A 14949-nucleotide genomic window follows, 5' to 3' on the forward strand; every position below is an offset into this window, starting at 1 on the left:
AAGACAAACGTAGGTCCCTTGCAGTCAGAATCAGGGGAAGTCATAACTGGGAACAAAGAAATGGCAGACCAATTGAACTTTGGTTCGGTATTCACTAAGGAGGACACAAACAACCTTCTGGATATAAAAGGGGTCAGAGAGTCTAGTAAGAAGGAGGAACTGAGGGAAATCCTTATTAGTCGGGAAATTGTGTTGGGGAAATTGATGGGATTGATGGCCGATAAATCCCCAGGGCCTGATGGACTGCATCCCAGAGTACTTAAGGAGGTGGCCTTGGAAATAGCGGATGCATTTCCAGTCATTTTCCAACATTCCATTGACTCTGGATCAGTTCCTATGGAGTGGAGGGTAGCCAATGTCACCCCACTTTTTAAAAAAAGGAGGGCAAGAGAAACCAGGGAATTATAGACCGGTCAGACTGACATCAGTAGTGGGTAAAATTATGGAATCAATTATTAAGGATGTCATAGCAGTGCATTTGGAAAGAGGTGACATGATAGGTCCAAGTCAGCATGGATTTGTGAAAGGGAAATCATGCTTGACAAATCTTCTGGAATTTTTTGAGGATGTTTCCAATAGAGTGGACAAGGGAGAACCAGTTGATGTGGTGTATTTGCACTTTCAGAAGGCTTTCGACAAGGTCTCACACAAGAGATTAATGTGCACATGGGATTGGGGGTCGTGTGCTGACGTGGATTGAGAACTGGTTGTCAGGCAGGAAGCAACGAGTAGGAGTAAATGGGCACTTTTCAGAATGGCAGGCAGTGACTAGTGTGGTACCACAAGGTTCTGTGCTGGCCCCCAGCTGTTTACATTGTACATTAATGATTTAGAAGAGGAGATTAAATGTAGTATCTCCAAATTTGCAGATGACACTAAGTTGGGTGGCCGTGTGAGCTGCGAGGAGGATGCTATGAGGCTGCAGAGCGACTTGGATAGGTTAGGTGAGTGGGCAAATGCATGGCAGATGAAGTATAATGTGGATAAATGTGAAGTTATCCACTTTGATGGTAAAAACAGAGAGACAGACTATTATCTGAATGGTGACAGATTAGGAAAAGGGGAGGTGCAACGAGACCCGGGTGTCATGGTACATCAGTCATTGAAGGTTGGCATGCAGGTACAGCAGGCGGTTAAGAAAGCAAATGGCATGTTGGCCTTCATAGTGAGGGGATTTGAGTACAGGGACAGGGAGGTGTTACTACAGTTGTAAAGGGCCTTGGTGAGGCCACACCTGGAGTATTGTGTACAGTTTTGGTCTCCTAACTTGAGGAAGGACATTCTTGCTATTGAGGGAGTGCAGTGAAGGTTCACCAGACTGATTCCTGGGATGGCGGGACTGACCTACCAAGAAAGACTGGATCAACTGGGCTTGTATTCACTGGAGTTCAGAAGAATTAGAGGGGATCTCATAGAAATGTTTAAAATTCTGATGGGTTTAGACAGGTTAGATTCAGGAAGAATGTTCCCAATATTGGGGAAGTCCAGAACCAGGGGTCACAGTCTCAGGATAAGGGGTAGGCCATTTAGGACCGAGATGAGGAGAAACTTCTTCACCCAGAGAGTGGTGAACCTGTGGAATTCTCTACCACAGAAAGTTGTTGAGGCCAATTCACTAAATATATTCATAAAGGAGTTAGATGTAGTCCTTACTACTAGGGGGATCAAGGGGTATGGCGAGAAAACAGGAATGGGGTACGAAAGTTGCATGTTCAGCCATGAACTCATTGAATGGCGGTGCAGGCTCGAAGGGCCGAATTGCCTACTCCTGCGCCTATTTTCTATGTTTCTATGTTTCTAAAGTGGGAAGGAAAGTGAAGAAACCTCCAGCCAAGAAATCTCCAGCCTGTCATGTATTCAACTATCATTGTAACCCATGTAGAGGCTGACCTAAGTTGTACACCTTGAGAACATTGACCACAAGGGGGTGAACTTGTGGGAGACACTCCTAACCTGGACTTTCAGGTGTAAAAGTGGAAGCTCTACCCACCTTTATCACTCAAGTCTTGGTAATAAAGGTAACTTGTCACAGAGTGACCCTCTCTCAAGTATGGGCCTCGTGTGCATTTATACTGTATAGTAAGGACATATAATGGCCAAGACATCTCCAGCCAAGAAATCTCCAGCCAAGAAACCAGCACCAAGCTAACGAGCACCAAGAAGGCGCCAACGGCAAAAAAGACAGCGAAAGCACCGGCTGGGAAGAAGGCGACAGCGAAGAAGCCCAAGAGGCCCAAGAAGGCCACAGGCGGCCAAAAAGGTGGAGAATCCGAGGGCCAAGGCCACACCCAAATTAGCAAAGACCAAGAAAGCAGCGACCAAAAAGTAAATAAAAAGGGCAACTTGTAAACATCTGAAGCCAAAGGCTCTTCTCAGAGCCACTCAGGCCTCTCAGACAAGAGCTGATCCCAGAATCAACTGATCCCTGTCCAGGGGCCGGGCTCAGATTCCAGATAAAAATCATCGAAAATGATCCCAGGATCCCTGACACTTGCTGACACTGGCTGCATCCACCACTCCCGCAGTGTCTGCACTCACCCCTCCCTCAGTGTCTGCACCCACCCCTCCCCCAGTGTGTGCACCCACCCCTCCTTCAGTGTCTGCACCCACCCCTCCCCCAGTGTCTGGACCCACCGCTCCCCCAGAGTCTGCATCTACCCCTCTGCCAGTGTCTGCACCCACCTCTCCGCCAGTGTCTACACCCACACCTCTGCCAATGTCTGCACCAAATCTTCTCCCAGTTTGTGCACCCACCTCTCTGCCAGTGTCTGCACCCACCCCTCCCCCAGTGTCTACACCCAGCACTCCCCCAGTGTCTGCACACGCCCCTCCACCAATGTCTGCACCCACTCATTCTCCAGTGTCTGCATCCACGCCTCTCTCCAGTGTTTGCCCCCACGCCTCCCTCCAGTGTCTGCCCTCACGCCTCCCTCCAGTGTCTGCACCCACACCTCCCCCAGTGTCTGCGCCCAGCCCCCCCTCCAGTGTATACACCCAGCCTTCTCTCAGTGTCTGCTCCCACCCGTCTTCCAGTGTCTGCACCCACCCCTCTCGCAGTATCTGCACCTATCCATCCACCTCCCGCAGTGGCTGCACACACCATCCCTCAGTGTCTGCACCCACCCCGCCCCCAGTGTCTGTACAATCCCCTCAGTGTCTGAACTAACCCCTCTCCCAGTGTCTGCACACAAGCCCCCACAGTGTCTGCACCCACCGATCCACCGGTGTCTGCACCACCACACCCCCAGTGCCTGCACCCAAACCTCCCCCAGTGTCTGCACTCACAGCTGCCACAGTGTCTGCACACGCCTCTCCCCCACTGTGTGCACACACCTCTCCCCCAGTGTCTGCATCCAACCCCTCCCCCAGTGTTTGCACTCAGCCCTCCCCCAGTGTCTGCAACCAGCCCTCCCCCAGTGTCTGCAACCAGCCCGCCCCCAGTGTCTGCACCCACCCCTCCCCCAGTGTATGCACCCACACTTACTGCACGTACCCTCCCGCAGTGTATGCACCCACCCCTGCCCGAGTGTCTGCACCCACCCCTCCCCAAGTTTCTGCACACACCCCTCCCCCAGTGTATGCACCACCCCATCCCCACAGTCTTCACCCACCCCTCCTGCAGTGTCTGCACCCACCTCGCCCAGTGTCTGCACCCACCCTTCCAACAGTTTCTGCACTCACCCCTCCTCCAGTTTCTGCACCCACCCCTACCCCAGTGTCTGCAGCCACCCCTCGCCCAATGTCTGAATCCATCCTTTCCCCAGTGCCTGCACCCACCCTCCCCCAGTTTCTACACCAACCCCTACCCCAGTGTCGGCAACAACCCCTCGCCCAGTGTCTGTACACTCCCCAGTGTCTGCTCTCACCACTCCCCCAGTGTCTGCACCCACCCCTTCCCCCAGTGTCTGCAGCCACCGCTCCCCCAGTGTCTGCAGACACCGCTCCCCCAGTGTCTGCAGACACCGCTCCCCCAGTGTCTGCCCCCACCCTTCCCCCAGTTTCTGCACAACCCCTCTCCCAATGTCGACACCCACCCCTCTCCCGTTGTCTGCACCCACCCCTCTCCCATTGTGTACACCCACCCCTCCCCCGGTATTTCCACCTACCCCTCCCCCACTGTCTGCACGCACCCCTCCCCCACTGTCTGCACCCACCCCTCCGCCAGTGTCGATGCCCATCCCCTCCGACTGTGTCTCCACCCACCCCACCCCCAGTGTCTGCACAGACCCCTCCCCGGTGTCTGCACCCGACCTTCCCCCAGTGTCTGCACCCAACCCTCCTCCAGAACCTGCACACACCGCTCCCCCATTGACTGCACTCACCCTCGCCCAGTGTCTGCACCCACTACCATCCCCATTGTCTGCACCCACCCCTCCTGCAGGGTCTACACCCACCCCTCTCCCGGTGTCTGAACCCACCCCTCCTGCAGTGTCTGCACCCACCCCTCACCCAGTGTCTGCACCTATCCATCCACCAGTGTCTGCATGCCCCCCTCCCACAGTAGCTGCACACACCATCCCTCAGTGTCTGCACCCAGCCTCCTCCAGGGTGTACATCCACCCTGCCCCCAGTATCAGCACCCTCCCCTCTGTGTCTGCATAAACCCTCCCCCAGTGTCTGCACCCACCCCTCCCACGGTGTCTGCTCCCTCCACTCCCCCAGTGTCTCCACCCAACTCTCCCGGTGTCTGCACCCACCCCTCCCCCGGTGTCTGCACCCACCCCTCCCCCGGTGTCTGCACCCACCCCTCCCCCAGTGTCTGCAAAACCCCTCCCTTGGTGTCTGCACCCACCCTTACCCCTGTGTCTGCAAACACCCTCCCTCCCCCCCAGTGTCTGCAACTATCCCTTCCCCAGTTTTCCGCATCCAACCCTCCCTCAGTGTCTGCACCCATCCTCCCCCACTGACTGCCCGCACCCCTCCCACACTGTCTGCACCCATCCTCCCCGAGTGTCTGCACCCATCCTCCCCGGTGTCTGCACCCACCCATCCCCCAGTGTCTGCACCCATCCTCCCCTCACTGTCTGCACGCACCCCTCCCCCAATGTCTGCACAACCCCTCCCCGGTATCAGCACCCACCTCTCCCCCAGTGTCTGCACCCACCACTCCCCCAGTGCCTGCACCCGCACTTCCTCCAGTGTGTGCACCCACCCCTTCCGCCAGTGTCTGCATCCATCCCTCCCCCAGTGTCTGCACCCATCCCTCCCCCAGTGTAAGCACCCAACCCTCCTTCATAATCTGCATGCACCGTGCCCACAGTGACTGCACTCACCCTCGCCCATTGTCTGCACCCACCCCTCCTGCAGGGTCTGCACCCACCCCTCTCCCGGTGTCTGCACCCACCCCTCCTGCAGGGTCTGCACCCACCCCTCTCCCGGTGTCTGCACCTATCCTTCCACCAGTGTCTGCATGCCCCCCTCCCACAGTGGCTGCACACACCATTCCTCAGTGTCTGCACCCAGCCTCCTCCAGGGTGTGCATCCATCCCGCCCCCAGTGTCAGCACCCTCCCCTCTGTGTCTGCACAAAACCCCTCCTCAGTGTCTGCACCCACCACTCCCATGGTGGCTGAACCCACCCCTCCCCCGGTGTCTGCACCACCACACTCCAGGTGCCTGCACCCGCCCCTCCCCCAGTGCCTGCACCCACCCTCCCCCAGTCTCTACACCCACCCCTACCCCAGTGTCGGCACCAACCCCTCGCCCAGTGTCTGCACTCACCACTCCCCCAGTGTCTGCACCCACCCTTCCACCAGTGTCTGCACCTACCCCTCTCCAATTGTTTGCACCCACCCCTGCCCCAGTGTCTGCACCCTCCACTCCCCCAGTTTCTGCACCCTCCACTCCCCCAGTGTCTGCATCCACCCCTCCGCCAGTGTCTGCAACCAAACCTCCCCCAGTGCCTGCACCCACCCATCCCCCAGTGTCTGCACCCACCCCTCCCCCAGTGTCTGCACCCACCCCTCCCCCAGTGTCTGCACCCATCCCTCCCCCAGTGTCTGTACCCAACCCTCCCCCAGTGTCTATACCCACCCCTCCCCCAGTGTCTACACCCACCCCTCCCCCAGTGTCTGCACCCACCCCTCTCCAATTGTTTGCATGCACCCCTCCCCAAGTGTCTGCACCCACCCCTGCCCCAGTGTCTGCACCCTCCACTCCGCCAGTGTCTGCAACCAAACCTCCCCCAGTATCTGCAACCACCCGTCCCACAGTGTCTACACCGAACCCTCCCCCAGTGTATGCACCCACCCCTCCCCCAGTGTCTGCACCCAACCCTCCCCCAGTGTCTGCATACACCCCTCCGCCAGTGCCTGTACTCACCACTCCCCCAGTGTCTGCACCCACCCTTCCCCCAGTGTCTGCACCCACCCCTCTCCAATTGTTTGCATGCACCCCTCCCCAAGTGTCTGCACCCACCCCTGCCCCAGTGTCTGCACCCTCCACTCCCCCAGTGTCTGCACCCTCCACCCACCCAGTGTCTGCATCCACCCCTCCGCCAGTGCCTGCACCCGCACTTCCTCCAGTGTCTGCACCCTCCACTCCCCCAGTGTCTGCATGCACCCCTCCCCCAATGTCTGCACAACCCCTCCCCGGTGTCAGCACCCACCTCTCCCCCAGTGTCTGCACCCACCCCTCCCCCAGTGCCTGCACCCGCACTTCCTCCAGTGTGTGCACCCACCCCCTCCGCCAGTGTCTGCATCCATCCCTCCCACACTGTCTGCACCCATCCTCCCGGGTGTCTGCACCCACCCATCCCCCAGTGTCTGCACCCATCCTCCCCTCACTGTCTGCACGCACCCCTCCCCCAATGTCTGCACAACCCCTCCCCGGTGTCAGCACCCACCTCTCCCCCAGTGTCTGCACCCTCCACTCCCCCAGTGTCTGCATCCACCCCTCCGCCAGTGTCTGCAACCAAACCTCCCCCAGTGCCTGCACCCACCCATCCCCCAGTGTCTGCACCCACCCCTCCCCCAGTGTCTGCACCCACCCCTCCCCCAGTGTCTGCACCCACCCCTCCCCCAGTGTCTGTACCCTCCCCAGTGTCTGCACCCTCCACTCCCCCAGTGTCTGCACCCTCCACTCCCCCAGTGTCTGCACCAACCCCTATCCAATTGTTTGCATGCACCCCTCCCCAAGTGTCTGCACCCACCCCCGCCCCAGTGTCTGCACCCTCCACTCCGCCAGTGTCTGCAAACAAACCTCCCCCAGTGTCTGCAACCACCCGTCCCACAGTGTCTACACCGAACCCTCCCCAGTGTATGCACTCACCCCTCCCCCAGTGTCTGCATCCTTCCCTCTCCCAGTATCTGCATCCACCCCTCCCCCAGTGTCTGCACCCACCCCCTCCCCCAGTGTCTGCACCCTCCCCAGTGTCTGCACCCTCCCCTCCCCCGGTGTCTGCACCCACCCCTCCCCCAGTGTCTGCAAAACCCCTCCCTCGGTGTCTGCACCCACCCTTACCCCTGTGTCTGCAAACACCCTCCCTCCCCCCCAGTGTCTGCAACTATCCCTTCCCCAGTTTTCTGCATCGAACCCTCCCTCAGTGTCTGCACCCATCCTCCCCCACTGTCTGCCCGCACCCCTCCCACACTGTCTGCACCCATCCTCCCCAAGTGTCTGCACCCATCCTCCCCGAGTGTCTGCACCCATCCTCCCCGGTGTCTGCACCCACCCATCCCCCAGTGTCTACACCGAACCCTCCCCCAGTGTATGCACCCACCCCTCCCCCAGTGTCTGCACCCAACCCTCCCCCAGTGTCTGCAAACACCCCTCCCCCAGTGCCTGTACTCACCACTCCCCCAGTGTCTGCACCCACCCTTCCCCCAGTGTCTGCACCCACCCCTCTCCAATTGTTTGCATGCACCCCTCCCCAAGTGTCTGCACCCACCCCTGCCCCAGTGTCTGCACCCTCCACTCCCCCAGTGTCTGCACCCTCCACTCCCCCAGTGTCTGCATCCACCCCTCCGCCAGTGTCTGCAACCAAACCTCCCCCAGTGCCTGCACCCACCCATCCCCCAGTGTCTGCACCCACCCCTCCCCCAGTGTCTGCACCCACCCCTCCCCCAGTGTCTGCACCCACCCCTCCCCCAGTGTCTGTACCCAACCCTCCCCCAGTGTCTATACCCACCCCTCCCCCAGTGTCTACACCCACCCCTCCCCCAGTGTCTGCACCCACCCCTCTCCAATTGTTTGCATGCACCCCTCCCCAAGTGTCTGCACCCACCCCTGCCCCAGTGTCTGCACCCTCCACTCCCCCAGTGTCTGCACCCTCCACTCCCCCAGTGTCTGCACCCACCCCTCCCCCAGTGTCTGCACCCACCCTTCCCCCAGTGTCTGTACCCTCCCCCAGTGTCTGCACCCACCCTTCCCCCAGTGTCTGTACCCTCCCCAGTGTCTGCACGCTCCACTCCCCCAGTGTCTGCACCCTCCACTCCCCCAGTGTCTGCACCCACCCCTCTCCAATTGTTTGCATGCACCCCTCCCCAAGTGTCTGCACCCACCCCCGCCCCAGTGTCTGCACCCTCCACTCCGCCAGTGTCTGCAACCAAACCTCCCCCAGTGTCTGCAACCACCCGTCCCACTTCTGTCTACACCGAACCCTCCCCCAGTGTATGCACCCACCCCTCCCCCAGTGTCTGCATCCTTCCCTCCCCCAGTGTCTGCACACACCCCTCCACCAGTGTCAGCACCCATCCCCTCCGCCAGTGTCTGCACTGACCCCTCCCCCAGTGTCTGCATCCTTCCCTCTCCCAGTATCTGCATCCACCCCTCCCCCAGTGTCTGCACCCACCCCCTCCCCCAGTGTCTGCACCCTCCCCAGTGTCTGCACCCTCCCCTCCCCCGGTGTCTGCACCCACCCCTCCCCCAGTGTCTGCAAAACCCCTCCCTCGGTGTCTGCACCCACCCTTATCCCTGTGTCTGCAAACACCCTCCCTCCCCCCCAGTGTCTGCAACTATCCCTTCCCCAGTTTTTTGCATCCAACCCTCCCTCAGTGTCTGCACCCATCCTCCCCCACTGTCTGCCCGCACCCCTCTCACACTGTCTGCACCCATCCTCCCCGAGTGTCTGCACCCATCCTCCCCGAGTGTCTGCACCCATCCTCCCCGGTGTCTGCACCCACCCATCCCCCAGTGTCTGCACCCATCCTCCCCTCACTGTCTGCATGCACCCCTCCCCCAATGTCTGCACAACCCCTCCCCGGTGTCAGCACCCACCTCTCCCCCAGTGTCTGCACCCACCCCTCCCCCAGTGCCTGCACCCGCACTTCCTCCAGTGTGTGCACCCACCCCCTCCGCCAGTGTCTGCATCCATCCCTCCCACACTGTCTGCACCCATCCTCCCGGGTGTCTGCACCCACCCATCCCCCAGTGTCTGCACCCATCCTCCCCTCACTGTCTGCACGCACCCCTCCCCCAATGTCTGCACAACCCCTCCCCGGTGTCAGCACCCACCTCTCCCCCAGTGTCTGCACCCACCCCTCCCCCAGTGCCTGCACCAGCACTTCCTCCAGTGTGTGCACCCACCCCCTCCGCCAGTGTCTGCATCCATCCCTCCCCCAGTGTCTGCACCCATCCCTCCCCCAGTGTATGCACCCAACCCTCCTCCAGAATCTGCATGCACCGCGCCCACAGTGACTGCACTCACCCTTGCCCATTGTCTGCACCCACCCCTCCTGCAGGGTCTGCACCCACCCCTCTCCCGGTGTCTGCACCCACCCCTCCTGCAGGGTCTGCACCCACCCCTCTCCCGGTGTCTGCACCTATCCATCCACCAGTGTCTGCATGCCCCCCTCCCACAGTGGCTGCACACACCATTCCTCAGTGTCTGCACCCAGCCTCCTCTAGGGTGTGCATCCATCCCGCCCCCAGTGTCAGCACCCTCCCCTCTGTGTCTGCACAAAACTCCTCCTCAGTGTCTGCACCACCACTCCCATGGTGGCTGAACCCACCCCTCCCCCGGTGTCTGCACCACCACACTCCAGGTGCCTGCACCCGCCCCTCCCCCGGTGCCTGCACCCACCCTCCCCCAGTCTCTACACCCACCCCTACCCCAGTGTCGGCACCAACCCCTCGCCCAGTGTTTGTACCCGCCCCAGTGTCTGCACTCACCACTCCCCCAGTGTCTGCACCCACCCTTCCCCCAGTGTCTGCACCTACCCCTCTCCAATTGTTTGCATGCACCCCTCCCCAAGTGTCTGCACCCACCCCTGCCCCAGTGTCTGCACCCTCCACTCCCCCAGTGTCTGCACCCTCCACTCCCCCAGTGTCTGCATCCACCCCTCCGCCAGTGTCTGCAACCAAACCTGCCCCAGTGCCAGCATCCACCCATCCCCCAGTGTCTGCACCCACCCCTCCCCCAGTGTCTGCACCCACCCCTCCCCCAGTGTCTGCACCCACCCCTCCCCCAGTGTCTGCACCCACCCCTCCCCCAGTGTCTGTACCCAACCCTCCCCCAGTGTCTATACCCACCCCTCCCCCAGTGTCTACACCCACCCCTCCCCCAGTGTCTGCACCCACCCCTCTCCAATTGTTTGCATGCACCCCTCCCCAAGTGTCTGCACCCACCCCTGCCCCAGTGTCTGCACCCTCCACTCCGCCAGTGTCTGCAACCAAACCTCCCCCAGTATCTGCAACCACCCGTCCCACAGTGTCTACACCGAACCCTCCCCCAGTGTATGCACCCACCCCTCCCCCAGTGTCTGCATCCAACCCTCCCCCAGTGTCTGCACACACCCCTCCCCCAGTGCCTGTACTCACCACTCCCCCAGTGTCTGCACCCACCCCTCTCCAATCGTTTGCATGCACCCCTCCCCAAGTGTCTGCACCCACCCCTGCCCCAGTGTCTGCACCCACCCCTCTCCAATTGTTTGCATGCACCCCTCCCCAAGTGTCTGCACCCACACCTGCCCCAGTGTCTGCACCTTCCACTCCCCCAGTGTCTGCACCCTCCACTCCCCCAGTGTCTGCATCCACCCCTCCGCCAGTGTCTGCAACCAAACCTCCCCCAGTGCCTGCACCCACCCATCCCCCAGTGTCTGCACCCACCCCTCCCCCAGTGTCTGCACCCACCCCTCCCCCAGTGTCTGCACCCACCCCTCCCCCAGTGTCTGCACCCACCCTTCCCCCAGTGTCTGTACCCTCCCCAGTGTCTGCACCCTCCACTCCCCCAGTGTCTGTACCCTCCACTCGCCCAGTGTCTGCACCAACCCCTCTCCAATTATTTGCATGCACCCCTCCCCAAGTGTCTGCACCCACCCCCGCCCCAGTGTCTGCACCCTCCACTCCGCCAGTGTCTGCAACCAAACCTCCCCCAGTGTCTGCAAACACCCGTCCCACAGTGTCTACACCGAACCCTCCCCAGTGTATGCACTCACCCCTCCCCCAGTGTCTGCATCCTTCCCTCTCCCAGTATCTGCATCCACCCCTCCCCCAGTGTCTGCACCCACCCCCTCCCCCAGTGTCTGCACCCTCCCCAGTGTCTGCACCCTCCCCTCCCCCGGTGTCTGCACCCACCCCTCCCCCAGTGTCTGCAAAACCCCTCCCTCGGTGTCTGCACCCACCCTTACCCCTGTGTCTGCAAACACCCTCCCTCCCCCCCAGTGTCTGCAACTATCCCTTCCCCAGTTTTCTGCATCCAACCCTCCCTCAGTGTCTGCACCCATCCTCCCCCACTGTCTGCCCGCACCCCTCCCACACTGTCTGCACCCATCCTCCCCGAGTGTCTGCACCCATCCTCCCCGAGTGTCTGCACCCATCCTCCCCGGTGTCTGCACCCACCCATCCCCCAGTGTCTACACCGAACCCTCCCCCAGTGTATGCACCCACCCCTCCCCCAGTGTCTGCACCCAACCCTCCCCCAGTGTCTGCAAACACCCCTCCCCCAGTGCCTGTACTCACCACTCCCCCAGTGTCTGCACCCACCCTTCCCCCAGTGTCTGCACCCATCCTCCCCTCACTGTCTGCACGCACCCCTCCCCCAATGTCTGCACAACCCCTCCCCGGTGTCAGCACCCACCTCTCCCCCAGTGTCTGCACCCACCCCTCCCCCAGTGCCTGCACCCGCACTTCCTCCAGTGTGTGCACCCACCCCCTCCGCCAGTGTCTGCATCCATCCCTCCTACACTGTCTGCACCCATCCTCCCCGAGTGTCTGCACCCATCCTCCCCGAGTGTCTGCACCCATCCTCCCGGGTGTCTGCACCCACCCATCCCCCAGTGTCTGCACCCATCCTCCCCTCACTGTCTGCACGCACCCCTCCCCCAATGTCTGCACAACCCCTCCCCGGTGTCAGCACCCACCTCTCCCCCAGTGTCTGCACCTACCCCTCCCCCAGTGCCTGCACCAGCACTTCCTCCAGTGTGTGCACCCACCCCCTCCGCCAGTGTCTGCATCCATCCCTCCCCCAGTGTCTGCACCCATCCCTCCCCCAGTGTATGCACCCAATCCTCCTCCAGAATCTGCATGCACCGCGCCCACAGTGACTGCACTCACCCTTGCCCATTGTCTGCACCCACCCCTCCTGCAGGGTCTGCACCCACCCCTCTCCCGGTGTCTGCACCCACCCCTCCTGCAGGGTCTGCACCCACCCCTCTCCCGGTGTCTGCACCTATCCATCCACCAGTGTCTGCATGCCCCCCTCCCACAGTGGCTGCACACACCATTCCTCAGTGTCTGCACCCAGCCTCCTCCAGGGTGTGCATCCATCCCGCCCCCAGTGTCAGCACCCTCCCCTCTGTGTCTGCACAAAACTCCTCCTCAGTGTCTGCACCACAACTCCCATGGTGGCTGAACCCACCCCTCCCCCGGTGTCTGCACCACCACACTCCAGGTGCCTGCACCCGCCCCTCCCCCGGTGCCTGCACCCACCCTCCCCCAGTCTCTACACCCACCCCTACTCCAGTGTCGGCACCAACCCCTCGCCCAGTGTTTGTACCCGCTCCAGTGTCTGCACTCACCACTCCCCCAGTGTCTGCACCCACCCTTCCCCCAGTGTCTGCACCTACCCCTCTCCAATTGTTTGCATGCACCCCTCCCCAAGTGTCTGCACCCACCCCTGCCCCAGTGTCTGCACCCTCCACTCCCCCAGTGTCTGCACCCTCCACTCCCCCAGTGTCTGCATCCACCCCTCCGCCAGTGTCTGCAACCAAACCTCCCCCAGTGCCTGCATCCACCCATCCCCCAGTGTCTGTACCCACCCCTCCCCCAGTGTCTGCACCCACCCCTCCCCCAGTGTCTGCACCCACCCCTCCCCCAGTGTCTGCACCCACCCCTCCCCCAGTGTCTGTACCCAACCCTCCCCCAGTGTCTATACCCACCCCTCCCCCAGTGTCTACACCCACCCCTCCCCCATTGTCTGCACCCACCCCTCTCCAATTGTTTGCATGCACCCCTCCCCAAGTGTCTGCACCCACCCCTGCCCCAGTGTCTGCACCCTCCACTCCGCCAGTGTCTGCAACCAAACCTCCCCCAGTATCTGCAACCACCCGTCCCACAGTGTCTACACCGAACCCTCCCCCAGTGTATGCACCCACCCCTCCCCCAGTGTCTGCATCCAACCCTCCCCCAGTGTCTGCACACACCCCTCCCCCAGTGCCTGTACTCACCACTCCCCCAGTGTCTGCACCCACCCCTCTCCAATTGTTTGCATGCACCCCTCCCCAAGTGTCTGCACCCACCCCTGCCCCAGTGTCTGCACCCACCCCTCTCCAATTGTTTGCATGCACCCCTCCCCAAGTGTCTGCACCCACCCCTACCCCAGTGTCTGCACCTTCCACTCCCCCAGTGTCTGCACCCTCCACTCCCCCAGTGTCTGCATCCACCCCTCCGCCAGTGTCTGCAACCAAACCTCCCCCAGTGCCTGCACCCACCCATCCCCCAGTGTCTGCACCCACCCCTCCCCCAGTGTCTGCACCCACCCCTCCCCCAGTGTCTGCACCCACCCCTCCCCCAGTGTCTGCACCCACCCTTCCCCCAGTGTCTGTACCCTCCCCAGTGTCTGCACCCTCCACTCCCCCAGTGTCTGTACCCTCCACTCGCCCAGTGTCTGCACCAACCCCTCTCCAATTATTTGCATGCACCCCTCCCCAAGTGTCTGCACCCACCCCCGCCCCAGTGTCTGCACCATCCACTCCGCCAGTGTCTGCAACCAAACCTCCCCCAGTGTCTGCAACCACCCGTCCCACTGTGTCTACACCGAACCCTCCCCAGTGTATGCACTCACCCCTCCCCCAGTGTCTGCATCCTTCCCTCTCCCAGTATCTGCATCCACCCCTCCCCCAGTGTCTGCACCCACCCCCTCCCCCAGTGTCTGCACCCTCCCCAGTGTCTGCACCCTCCCCTCCCCCGGTGTCTGCACCCACCCCTCCCCCAGTGTCTGCAAAACCCCTCCCTCGGTGTCTGCACCCACCCTTACCCCTGTGTCTGCAAACACCCTCCCTCCCCCCCAGTGTCTGCAACTATCCCTTCCCCAGTTTTCTGCATCCAACCCTCCCTCAGTGTCTGCACCCATCCTCCCCCACTGTCTGCCCGCACCCCTCCCACACTGTCTGCACCCATCCTCCCCGTGTGTCTGCACCCATCCTCCCCGAGTGTCTGCACCCATCCTCCCCGGTGTCTGCACCCACCCATCCCCCAGTGTCTACACCGAACCCTCCCCCAGTGTCTGCACACACCCCTCCCCCAGTGTCTGCACCCAACCCTCCCCCAGTGTCTGCAAACACCCCTCCCCCAGTGCCTGTACTCACCACTCCCCCAGTGTCTGCACCCACCCTTCCCCCAGTGTCTGCACCCACCCCTCTCCAATTGTTTGCATGCACCCCTCCCCAAGTGTCTGCACCCACCCCTGCCCCAGTGTCTGCACCCTCCACTCCCCCAGTGTCTGCACCCTCCACTCCGCCAGTGTCTGCATCCACCCCTCCGCCAGTGTCTGCAACCAAACCTCCCCCAGTGC

This window comes from Pristiophorus japonicus, chromosome 19, assembly GCF_044704955.1.
Source record: "Pristiophorus japonicus isolate sPriJap1 chromosome 19, sPriJap1.hap1, whole genome shotgun sequence".
NCBI lineage: Eukaryota > Metazoa > Chordata > Chondrichthyes > Pristiophoridae > Pristiophorus > Pristiophorus japonicus.